Source organism: Microtus ochrogaster, chromosome 22 (genome assembly GCF_000317375.1).
Source record: "Microtus ochrogaster isolate Prairie Vole_2 chromosome 22, MicOch1.0, whole genome shotgun sequence".
Taxonomy (NCBI): domain Eukaryota; kingdom Metazoa; phylum Chordata; class Mammalia; order Rodentia; family Cricetidae; genus Microtus; species Microtus ochrogaster.
The window spans coordinates 11,826,351-11,841,577 of record NC_022023.1 but is presented as its reverse complement, the minus strand read 5'-3'; the positions used below and the strand labels follow the sequence as shown (position 1 = coordinate 11,841,577).

Below are 15,227 nucleotides of genomic sequence, written 5' to 3'. Positions count from 1 at the left end.
GCCTGTCCTGGAACTAGCTCTTTAGACCAAGCTGGCCTCAAACTCACAGAGATCCGCCTGCCTCTGCCTCCCGAGTGCTGGGATTAAAGGCGAGCGCCACCACCACCCGGCTAAGAATGTCATCTTCTTCAAGAGAAAATCTGCTGGATTTTGTGACATATCCCAAACCCTTACAATCCCACGCAGAAGCCGAGGAAACTAAATTCTGAGCAAGGGTGGGCTTACCTCATGTCCATGTTCAGCTCAACTTGCTGATAAATCTGTTAAAAAACAAAACAGAAAAACATTATTTTTGTGTGTGTGTGTGTGTGTGTGTGTGTGTGTGTGTGTGTGTTTGAACGTTTCTTTGAGAAGGTCTCGTTATGTAACCCTGGGGGCTTGGAACTTGCTATTTAGACCAGGCTGGCCTTGAACTCCTGCCACCACACCCAGTATAGAAAAGTATTTTTTAAAAACAGACCACTATGACCACAACCCCTGAACTGGGCAGATAAACCCAACTACATCTGCTCTTCTCCCAGCTTTTCCCAACTTGCTGTGTAACTCCCATCACACAAGTCCTGGACCCTACCTGAGCAAGGGGAACGAGTCTGTAAAACCTTCACAGGACGGGAGGGGGGGGGGCTGGCAAGCATTTAGTAGCCAGACTATCCGAATGCATCCTATTTTTTTTACATATATTTATTTATTATGTATACAATATTCTGTCTGTGTGTATGCCTGCAGGTCAGAAGAGGGCACCAGACCTCATTACAGATGGCTGTGAGCCACCATGTGGATGCTGGGAATTGAACTCAGAACCTTTGGAAGAGCAGGCAATGCTCTTAACTGCTGAGCCATCTCTCCAGCCGCCGAATGTATCATCTTTAGCAGCAGAATGAACAAGCAGTTAGGAACGTGGGATATAAAACACTACTGGCTTTTGGTAAAATTAAATAGTTTTATTTACAGAATTATTATTGTTGTTGTTTGTTGTCATTGATGGTAGTGGTTTGGTTTTGGTTGTTTGAGACAGTGTCTCACTAGGTAGCCCAAGATGACCTTGCACATGTAGCAATCCTCTTGGCTCAGCTTCCCAAATGCTGGGATCACATACATGAGCCATTGTGAATGGCAAAAGTGCCGTGTGTGACTGCCTCCTGAGGCTCGTGAGACGGCTCAGCGGGTAAGGTTTGGTGCCAAACCTGATGACCTGACTTCAAGCCCCAGAGCCCGTGTGATGAAGAAAGAATCTGCAAATTGTCCTGTAAACTTCATGTGTGGACCACGACACATAACCTCACCATACCCCTTCCACACAAGAAAGTAAAAATAAGTAACAGGCTCCCTGCTGGCTCGAATGATGGCAATCAATTAAACACGTGCAATAAAATATTTCTGTAGCATGTACTTGGCTGTCAGTACAAAACAGAACAAGTTTCTTGGCAGTTGGGCATTCTCAACTTCTCACCTCAAATCTGGTAAAGCCACCGCCCTGCGTGACTCACTCACCAGAGGCTGTGCACAGCACAATCTACTCTGGTGTGGCACTCTGCGGATGATTGCGCAGTTTTTGGATTCTTAGAGCCTGCACTACAGGACATGTCTTCTCAGCTTTCTAAAAGCCCCCGTGTGAGCTCCAGGCGCCTTCCTATCACTAGTGGAGTGAGACCGTGCCCACTCTGGCTCTCCCCACTGCTCTCATCTATCCGTTCACGCCAACCATTTCCTGTGGTAAGGCTGCAGAAAGTAGGGAATGGCTGTTGGTAGATAAGTAGGTCTTGAATTTATTTTGCAAACAAGACCTGTTCTATCTACCTTTTCATTTAGGAGGCTAAAGGCAGGGTCAGCTTGACTTCAAGGACTCTGTTTTCTTAGTCTCCAGAACAATATGATTGAATCTATCACTTAAGGTATTATTATTCTTTAGGTGGGGATGCCTGTACCTCTTGGAAGGTAGAGGCAGGAGGCTCAGAAGTTCAACGTCATCCTCAGCTACATAGCAAAGCCTGGGCTTCACGAGACCCTACCTGAAGAAATTAAACTAAAAGCTAGGCATACTGGCTCACCCCGTAATCTCAGCACTCAGGAGGCTCAAGCAAGACTGTTTAAATACTACAAATCTGTTCTTAAACCACTATTCTTAAAATGCCTAGATATTTTTTATGTGTTCTAGGTTTGTTTGTTTGTTTTTGGTTTTTCGAGACAGGGTTTTTTTTTTTTTCTGTAGCTTTGAAGCCAGTCCTGCAACTAGCTCTTATAGACCAGGCTGGTCTCGAACCCACAGAGATCCACTTGCCTTTGCTTCCTGAGTGGTGGGATTAAAGGCATGCGCCACCACTGTCCGGCAAATGCCTAGATACTAAAGAAAAGATAATTCATAACTTTAGGCTTGAAGATCTGAACATTGCAGACAAGCTTCCCTTAGTGCCAATGTAGCAGAGCTGAATGAACACAACTGTTTGCCAGTTAGCATCTGTCATCAGCAAGGAGTACCTATGACCGGTACCACGGCCACTCAACAGAGCTTAGTTTGCCAGTTAGCATCTGTCATCAGCAAGGAGGTACCTATGACCGGTACCACAGCCACTCAACAGAGCTGTTGCTGCGCAGTTTTTGTCAAGTCCACTGTGGCCCATCACATCACTGTGTGCTGCCGCCACCAATCCTGGAAACAAACGAGGCTCAGCTCGCAGCTGGACTACTGTTCTTCCTATTCTCGACTCTGACAGAATCTGGTTTCTCTGCTGTTTTCACTTAGTCAAACTCGGTATATTTATTTATTTTTTTTAAATATTTATTTATTTATTATGTATACAATATTCTGTCTGTGTGTATGTCTGCAGGCCAGAAGAGAGCACCAGACCTCATTACAGATGGTTGTGAGCCACCATGTGGTTGCTGGGAATTGAACTCAGGACCTTTGGAAGAGCAGGCAATGCTCTTAACCACTTGAGCCATCTCTCCAGCCCAAACTCGGTATATTTAAACCTCCATTTATTTGAGTTTTTAAAATTAAACAGGTTATAGCTGATTCAAACAACATGCAGTGACTAAGCCAAAATACTTCCACAGTATGAACTAGGACCCGAGTCTGCCCCCTCACCATCCCTGAGCCTACATTTGGATCTTTTCCCCGAAAGGAATCTTAAGAGATGTAAACAGACTGGTCTGGAGACAGTGATGTAACACACCCCCGGGAAACTCGAGTTTCCCAGCTTTCTTATTTAACAGGAACATGCTGTTTAGAAACGGACTGACTAGATGTGCTCACTGCTCTGCCATAAGCCTGCCCCTCATTTTGTCACCTACTCTACTTCCTTCCACGGATTAATCTGAAGAGGGGAGAAGTAGCAAGCGAGAAGGAAGAATCAAGAAGCAACACCCAAAGGATAGACAGCATTCTGGAAAAAGTCGAAAGATACTCAATACTGTCCTTTTGCCATTTATACTTTATAAACCATCAACTGATTCCTGGATACCTAGAGTGGTCCTCCTCCTCTCTGTTCTCCTAATGCCTGCCTGGCTCAGAATCACCTCTGGAACGCGCAGCCGAATTCCCACCTCTCTCCGGGTACGGGACACACACTCACCGTTTACAGAAGACTCGAGCGATGACACTGCAACCACTGGCTTGTGTCTGCTCCCCTTGAATTATGAGTATCAAAGGCATGGTTGTGGCCGCGTAATCTCTCAATGCTCAAAGCATGGGAACAACTGCTCTCTGCATTCAGGGAACTCACATACCTGAAGAGAGAAACAAGACATCAATTATCTTACAAATCGACGGAAAAGCTTTCTCACCAGAAATCAAAGCAGCTGTCAAGTGTATGTTCCAGGGGGCTGTGGAATGAGGTTAAAAACGTGGGCCAATAGTTCTCTTCTGCCCGAATACACAGTCCCATTAGTAACTGTGGTGACTTCTAATTTGTGTAGCCTGAGTGTAGAAGAACCAAGGGTGGCGGTGGATGTGGTGTACAATGACCCCGCCCCCCCGTTACTACAAGACACTCACATTCAATACTTGGTATAGTTTTGACTATTTCTAAAACAGCCCAGAGATCTATGATCTCCTATTTTAAATTCTCTGAATCATAAATCTGGTCCATAATCCCTGGAGACCACTGTGTCCAAGTTGTCCCTGACCCCCACCAAGTTTAACTACCTGCCATGCATTTTGAGCACCACACAACATGGCTATCTCCTAGTTTACTACAGAGAACACAAAGTCCTTGTTCTCCCCTCCTCCCCACCTTTGATGCTGGGAATCAAGCCCAGGGTCTTGTCCGCACAAGGTACCCCACCTTACCAGAGTTACCCCCCCAGCCCAATATAAGCAACTTCCCTACTCACATAACAACTGCAGTCAGTAATGGGTGCGTTTGTACACTTACTTATCAATTAAAAACTCATGAGCATTTAAAGAGAGAAGGGACGTGTCAGTGGAACAGCAACAGACAGCTGGCTACTGGCAGAAGGTAAGGCACAGCTAACTGGCCAACAGAATGAGCAGAAATGAGAACTGCCTGGTTTTGGTCCATGTCCCAACCCAGCGAACTGGTAAGTGTCTAGAAATAGGTCTGACCCATGACCTTAAAATTCCTAGCAGGAGTGACAGGCAACAGAACTTTTAAAGAAAATACAAAATGTAAGCCCATTTGTATTCTTGTGTCTAGAATTATACAGCGTCTAGACACGCAATACTGTGCATATTACGGCATTTTCAGGTGATACTTCTGCCCGTGTCGCAATTCAACGGTAACCATTTATCTACATAAATAAAGTCATTCATTGTGAGCAACACGATGTGGGTGCTGGGAATCAAATCCTGATCCTCTGCCAAGAGCCACAAATGTTCTTAACTACAGAGCCATTAACCTGGTATCTAGATGCACCTCGCCACCCTCTTCATTCCTTCACGTCTCCAAGCTCCTGCCCATACACCCACACCATCTGAAAGCAACTGAAAAGCAATCTGCATATACTACAATAATTGTGAGCTGGAAATGGAATGAGATGCTAGTCGTGACTCCATCCTTCACACCGTGCGACTTCCCACCGGTCTCCTTGCTGTTATTCAGTAGAAGCTGAAAGATGGTGTATTATCAGCATGTCTTCGTTCCACTTCTAACATCAAATGACTTTGCTGACATCCTAGAAGCTTAAAAATCACCAATTCCGTGTGCGCGCGCGCATGCGCTTCAAATTCCTGCTACAGGTGATTCCTCCAACAAGAGTCATCGATTCGGAGTTTGTAGAGCCGATATTCAGCAGCTCTGTGAATGCGTACGTGTGTATGCATACGTGCTTGTATGTACGTACGTATGCATGTGCGTGTGCTTCAGTCTGTGTGAGCGCGTATTTCTTGCACATCTACCCACCACCGCAGCTCCGCGGGCTACCAAACGCTCTTTAAAGAGAGATGGAGAAAACAAAGCAGAGAGAAATAGGACCGACGCCCGGGTAGCTTACCCATCTCTTCTCCTCCCATTCCTCTGACGCCAGCCAACCTACTGGGACCCCACGGACGCCTACCGCAACAGACACTAGCCCAACTTCACGCGACAAAACCTACCAGCAGCAGGTGTCTGGCTCCGGGTCGCAACTTCTCTCTCCTTCCGGCGGAAAATCGACCCACTTCCGGTCTCGGGACGTGGGGAGGAAGTCCCGCCTCACGCAGCAATCACAGGCTTGCTGCTTTGCCACAGTGCCCCGAAACTCTCGGACAGACTTGTGGTTTCAGGCTGGGTGTTGGACAGGTGCTTCATGGTTTCAGGGTGTTACTCTCCGCTCCCCTGACAGTTGCAGTTGCAATCTCTGGGGCTGCAACCTCCCGCCCTGTCCCGGCGACCCTCCTTGCGGCCTTGCGCCACCCAGCCCAGGGTGTTAAGCTTCTTCGTGTTCAGTCTCGCCATCCTGCTTATCCAGCGCTGCCTGCACTGCACCTCAGTAGGCCATCTTCTGGGTAGCCTTCTTTGCTTCCCGGGGTTGCAAGTCCCTGCATCTTCACCGAGGAAGGGACGGAGAGCATCCTGGCCTTCCTTGTTCAGGGACGTGGTAATTTTGAGTCTTTAGATGACAAATAAAATCATTTTTGGCTTAGTTTCCTGTGGGGCGGCTCCAAGAAGACCTCAAATGCTGAGAGGCTTAAACAACAGACTTATGGGACATTTGCGCCTGGGTAGAGCCAGGCTTCCTCTGTCGTTTTGAATAGAGTTCTTTGCCTTTTCTTAGTTGCTAGAACCATGTGTGTACTGTGTCTTGGAGCAACATCACTCCATTCTGTTGTCAAAACGCTGCTCTCCCTATTTCTCTTTGTTTCTGTGTCTTATAAAGACACCAATCCTACTAGATGAAAAAGCCCATCTCGTTCCAGTATTGCAGATGTGCTGTGTGACCCTATTTCCAGAAGTTCACACTGTGAGACATCAACTTCAGAGGCGCCATTAGCTACCTCAATAAGTTGTCAGAGTTCTCCAGGAATATGCAAACCCAAAATTGGCTGTAGGAATGAATTCAAACGAAGTTCCTTTGGATCCTTGAAGTTTGGGGTCAGAATTTGAAGCAAAACGAACAAGCTAAGGAAACAAGAATTGGTCTGTGAACGCAGGTTTAAAGAAGAAAGGGTTTTACATACAGTCCAAGGTGTTTGGATTTTATACACAAAACCAGAAGCAAATGTTAATTTGTTATTAGTTTGATTCAAACCCACATAATTTTTCTTTTTTTTTTTTTTAAATATTTATTTATTATGTATACAACATTCTGTCTGTGTGTATGTCTGCAGGCCAGAAGAGGGCACCAGACCCCATTACAGATGGTTGTGAGCCACCATGTGGTTGCCGTAATTTGAACTCAGGACCTTTGGAAGAGCAGGCCATGCTCCTAACCACTGAGCCACCTCTCCAGCCCCACATAATTTTTCTTACTGATTTAAGAAGATATAACGTTCTGGGTATAATAGCACACTCCTTTAATACCAGCTCTCAGGAGGCAGACAGATCTCTCTGTCTCTGTCTCTCTCTCTCTCTCTGAATTCAAGGCCATACCGGTCAATGTAGCGTTCCAGGCTGGCCAGAACTGCCCAGTGAGAAGAAGAAAGGACAGAGAGCCAGGGCTATAAAGTTCCTGTTTTCAGGAAAACAGGAATAAACCATATTCCTGTTTTCTAGGCATGGCCTGTGCCATTTTCTCGCTCTAGTGTAGCCACACAGTTACTCCTCTGTCTGGAACGCTGCCACCAAGTTGCACACTCTTTACCTGCCTGATTGGCTGCGTGAACACTATTTAACATAAGAAAGTACTCATCAGGCTGGAGAGATGGCTCAGAGGTTAACAGCATTGCCTGCTCTTCCAAAGGTCCTGAGTTCAATTCCCAGTAACCACGTGGTGGCTCACAACCATCTGTAATGGGGTCTGGTGTTGTCTTCTGGCTGGCAGGGATACACACAGACAGAATATTGTATACATAATAAATAAATAAATATTTTTATTTATTTATTTATTTTTTATTTTTCAAGACAGGGTTTCTCCGTAGTTTTTGGTTCCTATCCTGGAACTAGCTCTTGTAGACCAGGCTCGCCTCGAACTCCCAGAGATCCGCCTGTCTCTGCCTCTCGAGTGCTGGGATTAAAGGTGTGCACCACCACCGCCCAGTTAATATTTTTTTTTTTAAAAAAAGGAAAGTACTTGTCATTTACTAGTCTTAGTATCTTATTTAGGGTTTCTACTGCTGCAACAAAATGCCATGATCAAAAAGCAAGGGAGCCTGGTGGTGGTGGTGAACACCTTTAAACTTGGGAGGCAGAGAGAGGCAGGCAGATCTCTAAGAGTTCGAGGCCAGCCTGGTCTACAGAGTGAGTTCCAGGACAGGCTCCAAAACTACAGAGAAACCCTGTCTCAGAAAACCAAAACAACAACAACAAGAAAAAAGCAAGTTGGGGAAGAGAGGATTTATTTGACTTACACTTCAGCATTGCTGTTCATCAATGAAGGAAGTCAAGACGGGAGCTCAGAACAGGATCCTAGAGGCAGGAGCTGGTGCAGAGGTCATGGAGGGTGCTACTTATTGGCTTGCTCCTCATGGCTTGCTCAGCCTGATTTCTGACCACCAGCCCAGGACCACCAGCCCAGGGATGGCACCACCCACCATATTATTTTTACAATAGGGCCCCCATAGGCTCTTGTGTTTGAATACTTGGTTTCAGTTAGTAGAACTGTTTGGGAAGGACTAGAAGGTGTGGCCATGTTGGAGGACCTGTGTCACTGGAGGTGGGCTTCAAGGTTTTAAAAGCCCACACCACCATTCCAGGTTAGCACTCTGCCTCTTGCATGTGAATCAGATGTAAGCTGTCCGTGCCATGCTTGTTTGGCCGCTGCGACACTGCTTGCCATGATGCCATGAACTCTACTACCCTCTGGAACTGTGGTCATGGTGTCTTATCACAGCAGTACTAAAAGTAAGTAAAATAGCATCCATTTGCAAGATGTTGGGTGGACAGTTTCGACTCCTCTGGGTTAATAATACTAAGGAAGACAATCTCCAAATCATGTGATAAGGACAGAAATAATTCCAAATTGGATTACTCTGCATTCCTACCAGCAGTGAGAGAGACTTCCTAATGACTCAAATGTTTGCTAACAGTTGATGCTATGTTCCAGGCTTTGGCCATTCCAGGAGTGTGCAACAGTTTCTTCTTGTTTAGTTTGTGTTTCTCTAACTGATGGCGGGGCTGTCTCTCCATGTGCTTCTTTACCATAGAAGCACACCTTCCCGGATGATGTCTCTGTTAAGGTCTTTGGCTCAGTTTTAAAAAACTGAATTCTCATCACCAGGTTTTAGGAACTCTTTGCATATTTTGGGTAGCACCTGTTCAACAGATGTGTCTTTTCAAATATTTTCCCCTGCTTGTTACTTGACTTTTCATTCAGTTGAAAATCTTTCTCTGATTAAAAAAAAAATATTATTTGTCATGCTGAAGATTGAATCCAAGGTTTTACACATGCTAGGCATTATGAATGTGCTGTTGGAAACATAGTCATAATTTATTGAATGATACTTAGTGAAATATATCAGTTTCATTGGCTATAACTGTCAGCATGGCCATTGGTAATTGCAGCTCTTTTATCCTAATAATTTTTTTGTTTTTCGAGACAGGGTTTCTATGTGGCTTTGGAGCCTGTCCTGGAACTAGCTCTTGTAGACCAGGCTGGTCTCGAACTCACAGAGATCCGCCTGCCTCTGCCTCCCGAGTGCTGGGATTAAAGGCGTGCGCCACCATCGCCCGGCTTATCCTAATAATTTTTTTAATGATTTTATTTTTGTTTTTACATCCCAACCAAAGTTTCCCTTCCCTCCTCTGCTCCCAGTTCCCCCAACCTCCCAGCCCTTCTATTCTCCCCTTCTTTTCCATTTCTCCTCCGTTTCTCTTAGTTGTGTGTGTTTGTGTGCACACGTGTGAGCCAGCCTTGGTTCGTGTGTAAAGGTAAGGACAGTTTTTGGGAGTCAGCTCTCTCCTTGCTCCATGTGGGTTCCTGGGATTAGGCACAAGTCATCCGGCTTAGTAGCAAGAACCTTTACCCACTGAGCTCTTAATTTGTAATATTTTCTTTGTTTTTGAGACATGGTCTTTTTTTTTTAAGATTTATTTATTTATTGTGTGTGCCTGCAGGCCAAAAGAGGGCACCAGATCTCATTACAGATGGCTGTGAGCCACCATGTGGTTGCTGGGAATTGAACTGGAGACCTCTGGAAGAGCAGCCACTGCTCTTAACCTCTGAGCCATCTCTCCAGCCCCTAAATTACTAACATTAACTCTCAGATCACACATTGCACTCATGTGCGTGCGTGCGTGCGTGCGTGTGTGTGTGTGTGTGTGTGTGTATGTTGCAGAATGACAACAGGAAAGTGAAGAGACCACAGAGTTGAGAGGACTTGTTGAAGCAGAGAGCTACTGCCGATACAGAGAGGTGGTCAGACATCAGTCCAGCCAGCTGAGAGCTGGGGAAAGCCAAAGCAGCAGCCACCTAGGCCCTGAGGTTTAGCACCATCAAGGGAGGTGCAGGACCGCTGAGGAAGCACAGGACCAAATGCAGTAGACTGATGGAAATCTCAGTGGGTTCTTTGATTGAACCGTGTAAAACAGTGGGGCCGTGCTGAGCAAAGCCACGGGAACTGCCGGAAGTTCTTGTAATGCCCAGCCCGATGATCAGATGACAGGTCCGGGGGCCACCACCGTCACAGTGTTAAGGTGTCCCTTTTATGTGATTCAGGTGAGAGCACTACATCCTGCATCAGTCTGGTATGTTTAAAAAGGTCTCAGCGGGGCCGGGCGATGGTGGCGCACGCCTTTAATCCCAGCACTCGGGAGGCAGAGGCAGGCGGATCTCTGTGAGTTCGAGACCAGCCTGGTCTACAGAGCTAGTTCCAGGACAGGCCCCAAAGCCACAGAGAAACCCTGTCTCGAAAAAACAAAAACAAAAACAAAAAAAAAAAAAAAGAAAAAAGAAAAAGAAAAGGTCTCAGCGTTGCTTTTAGCACAGACACACACCTAGGTATTGCCCATCTATTTTGGTAACTGAGAGGGCCAGCGAACATCGCGACAGCCTGCCCTAAGAACTCAGTTAAGAACTGGGCCTCGGTTTGTGCTTTTTGGAACTGAGCAAGCAGTTTCTGAGTCAGCCACAAGCAAAGGGCAGTCAATCTGACACCCCTAACAGCGACGAGGAGGCCTGGTACTGCAGGTCAGGCCTGAGCCAGCTCTTCCTGCCCCCTCCCCCAATCAGTGCACAACAGGCCAGCCAGCTTCCACATTAAGCTCAAGGTGATATCCAAATAAGGACGAAGCCTGGGGCTTGGCCAGGCCTGCCCCCAAATCCCCAAATAAAAAAGCTGTAGCCTTAACCAGCCCCTGACTCGCCCTGGCCAATTAGAACATGCTAATATGATTGCCACTTGTTCGAGCCATTCATATCTAAATTATCGCCTTAGGACCGCCCCTTGAGCTGTGCTTAAAAGGAGCCTTCCAGCTTCTCTCAGGGTCATCATCGGCTTGCCTCTGTGTGGATGGTGGTCCTTGTGGGACTGCTGCAGGCCCCTGACAGTAAGTACATTTGAACTACATGAATAGTGATGTAGCAGTCTATGCTGAACAACGGGTGGCATCTACATATAAGGCGCAGAGTCAGTACAGGGCTTGCTTTGCTTTGTTTCTCCCAAGTGTAGTCTTCATGTATTTAGTTACTATATCTGTGGTTCCCATGGGATGGTGATTTAGCTGTCATTTTGTAAAATATGCCTTATGTAAATTCCTTCTTATCCTGTGACATACTTTCAACTTTTATCTCTTCCCCCTCTTCATCTCCTTCATCTCATGGTCAGCATGACCGTGCCTCCCTTGGTTGCCTCTGCCCATCAGAGCTCATATTTTTACATAACTCTGTTTCATTTAAAGGAACGAATCGCTAACGTCAATAGCTCAGTAACTAACTAGCTAACAGCAGAACACCTGTCCTCTCCCCAGCCAGACACCACTGTGGTCTCCTCCCTCTCCTTTATCCAGATCTGCCCACCAGTGTTCAGCTTTCAGCATGGCTACCCTGCTCTCATCCCACCCACACAGCTCTGTAGAATCTCAGGGTGAAACTAACACTAACACTGTCTGAACCGAAATTCAAGCCTCCCCTAAGTTGTCCAGAAGTGATAGAATGCACCCACTAGTGGTTCTTGTCTAAGACAAAGCCAAGAGACTGCTTGGGCCTGCTGTGTCTCCTTCCCTGTTGAACATTTTTATCTTCCTGAACACAACTGGTGTTTCTGGATGTTGTTGCTTTATTTCATCCTGTAGAACCTGTAGAACCCAGGCTGGACTTAACTCTTGATTGCCCTGAGGCCATCTCCTGAGTGTTGGAATGACAAGTATGTATGCACCAGCAGCCCAGCTTTAATGATGTTATTTTTGTTTTTGTTATTTTGTTTTTGTTTGGTTTGGTTATTTGGTTGGTTGGTTTTGGTTTTTTGAGACAGGGTTCTTCTGTGAAATAGTCCTAGTTATCTTGGAACTTGCTCTGTAGACCAGGCTGGCCTTGAACTCACTGAGATCTGCCTGCTTCTGCCTCCCGGGTGCTGGGATTAAAGGTGTGCGCCACCACCACCTGGCATAACATTTTGATAATAGCTTTGACACCTTTCCACTTGTTTCTCGGATGAGTGCTGTCCCAGCGAGACAGCAGAGTAGTGTGACTTCATCATGCAGAATGGCATGCAGCTGAAAACCTACAGAAGATTAGTTATTTCTGAAATTGTTCATGTGATGCTGACAGATCTACCTGCAGAAACTCTGCAGATGAAAAGGGGATATTTGTCGAGAATTAGCTCAATATGGGAAATAACCAGGCAAGCTTAAAGGTAACAATTATATTTATTATATTTTTAATTGTTATAAGGGGAAACTCACGCCAAGAATGGGAAGTCCCACTTCCTCTTTGTCCGGTGGGAATCACTGAGAGAGAGAGAGAGAGAGAGAGAGAGAGAGAGAGAGAGAGAGAGAGAGAGAGAGGAGAGAGCTCACACCTAGTCCCTCCCAGCTTTTCTTCCTGGGCTCCAGGTAGCCACGCCTTAACTAGATGTGATTGGTTAACAGAGCTTCCCCATCATCTACCCCTTTTGACTAAACAAGATTGATCCAAACCCAGTACAACTATATACAATAGGAACAGATACCAAATATAAAATTACAAACAATAAACAATATTAAGCAAGGAACACATAACAAAAGTTTTACTAAACATTCTATTTCAAGGAGTCTAAATCTTGCACTGAAATTAAGCTTGGCTAAATCATGAGGAAGGTAACTATAATTATCTAATCCTCAACCCCAGCAGATCTGAGAAACAATATTACTTGAGTAAACAGGAAGTGCAATCGAGCAACTTCCAAAATGTGCAATAAATGACAGAGACAACTGGCTACATGGGCAATCACCCAAAGTCTCATTTGCAATGTTGAAGCAACCAACTTTGGCTAAGGCCTAATGTAACTAACATACCATTTTCAAAGGCAAGAAACTTTTTGAAACTATCTTACTCTGTCTTGGCAGGATTTGACTGTTCTGTTTCATCCATTTACCCATACTATGTCAGTGGTTGAGGTATGGGCATTTCTTTGCCCAAAGGCCAGTTCTGCCAAGAAGAAAACAAGCTCCTAGTGGAATGTCTTTGGTGTTCAACATTCTCTCAGGAATAGATCAGTGTTGCCAGGAGCGATTGTGTCTCACTACCACAGAGCTCTAAGTTAAATTAAATGCCATTTTTTACAGCTCTTTGAAGAGGTTGAAGATTATCTATTTATACAGAATATAATCTCTATGTATCTAAAGGACCTGATTAATCTAACTATAAATATGACAAACAGGGGCTGGAGAGATGGTTCAGTGGTTAAGAGCATTGCCTGCTCTTCCAAAGGTCCTGAGTTCAATTCCCAGAAACCACATGGTGGCTCACAACCATCTGAAAAGAGGTCTGGCGCCCTCTTCTGGCCTTCAGGCATACAAACAGAATATTGTATACATAATAAATATATAAATAAATATTTTAAAAAAATGACAAACATAAATGAGTATTGATCTATAATTCTTAATACCTATCTAACTTAAAGACTAAGACAATAAACAACTGTGCAATAAATGAGGACAATGACCTCCAAATGTAAACAACGTATAAGTATCTTGATCAGAGGTAGAAATGTACACTGCAATATGTACATTTTATGTATATATCAATACATAAACAATGTTTTAAACAGAGGTAGAAGCACACATGCATACAATATTCAATATAACTTAACTTTGTATCAATATACAAGAATCTATACCAATGTAATTGTCTATAAACAATAACTCACAAATACCAATCTATTATCCCACCATCCAATTTTCCCTCTTTTTATTCCAAAATATCCCTGAGCTTATGAAATTCCTCCCCCAACCCTATTGTTTTTTTTTAAAATATTTATTTATTTATTTATTATGTATACAGTGTTCTATCTGAATGTATCCCTGCAGGCCAGAAGAGGGCACCAAATCTCATTATAGATGGTTGTGAGCCACCATGTGTTTGCTGGGAATTGAACTCAGGACCTCTGGAAGAGCAGGCAGAGCTCTTAACCACTGACCCATCTTTCCAGCCCCCTCCCCCAACCCTCAACCATATACTAATTATAATCAACCCCTAAATGACGTCCCTAAGCCTGAGGACAAACTTTGCTGGGAGAGGGGATGTCGTCCTCTAGAATTACTTCCAGCTGTCATGGGGGGCGATGTTCTTTCTAGGGGATCCTGTGAAAGTAAAATGATGGTTAAATTTCAAGATTAATGTCTGGTAAGATTGCAAATAGTCTCTGAGTATTTTGTGGAGGTCTGGCCAGAATGTTGTAAAAGATGTGCATTATTTTAGCTAACCAAGTTGGAAGCATCTTGTGCAGTTGGTACCCAAAACGGGTCTTGTAGTAGCGTTATCAATATCTTGATGTCATATCAACCAGGTGGAGTTGTTGTTGTAGGGCTCCATCTTCTTCCTGGAAACTTTAAAGATTACTTCAAGAAAATTTATTGTTTATTGTGGAAAACTTAAGCATTATTTATATAGATATATACAGACATATATATTCAATAAAAGGTATCATAAAGACAAAAATAGATATGAAGAAAAGTAAAGATGTTTTTTAAATTCTTTTTCTTTTTGTCCCATATCATGTCTTCTGACATGATACAGAAACTCTGGGCTTTTCTCTTAACAACAGGCTTGGAATTAGAAAGGGACCGAGCCAGAGTCCAACTCCAAAACCAGCTCTATATATTTATGAATATAAATACACACATGCATATATATAAACATATATTTTGAATATTTTTACTTACTTAACCTATTTGATTTTCTTGCTGATCCTTATTGGGTAGTAATTTTTTCCATCTGTTGATATGCAAACATCCAGGGTCCCTTGAATTTTTTGAAAATGAGTGTTTTCCTGTGGAGATAAGAACAGAACCCTGCCCCCATCCTCTATGTTTTCTTACCACCTGAATGATTATCATCACTGTGTTCAGTATGTAAAGACTGCATCATTTTCCTATTGTCAAACCATAATTTTGAGGGAAAAATATTGAGTATAAAACTAAATCCTTGGGCTGGAGAGATGGCTCAGCGGTTAAGAGCATTGCCTGCTCTTCCAAAGGTCCTGAGTTCAATTCCCA

General features: G+C 44.3%; 1 long non-coding RNA gene and 1 other non-coding gene across 4 annotated transcripts in view; both read right to left on the bottom strand.

Annotated features, from left to right (window-relative positions):
- The window catches only part of LOC113457344, a 43,490-nt gene extending 37,972 nt beyond the window's left edge, over positions 1 to 5,518 (bottom strand). For 2 of the 3 annotated variants that reach the window (XR_003377936.1, XR_003377937.1), the window contains exons 1-3: positions 5,452 to 5,518; positions 3,573 to 3,726; positions 226 to 260 (exon numbers count right to left, since the gene is read on the bottom strand). This is a non-coding gene — a long non-coding RNA (uncharacterized LOC113457344). Of the gene's footprint in view, positions 1 to 59; positions 261 to 3,572; positions 3,727 to 5,451 lie in introns of those variants that run through there. The other variant, XR_003377935.1, reaches the window with a different exon arrangement.
- Positions 1,738 to 1,864, bottom strand: LOC113457356. The gene has a single exon (XR_003377948.1).
- Positions 5,519 to 15,227: the final 9,709 nt, after the last annotated feature.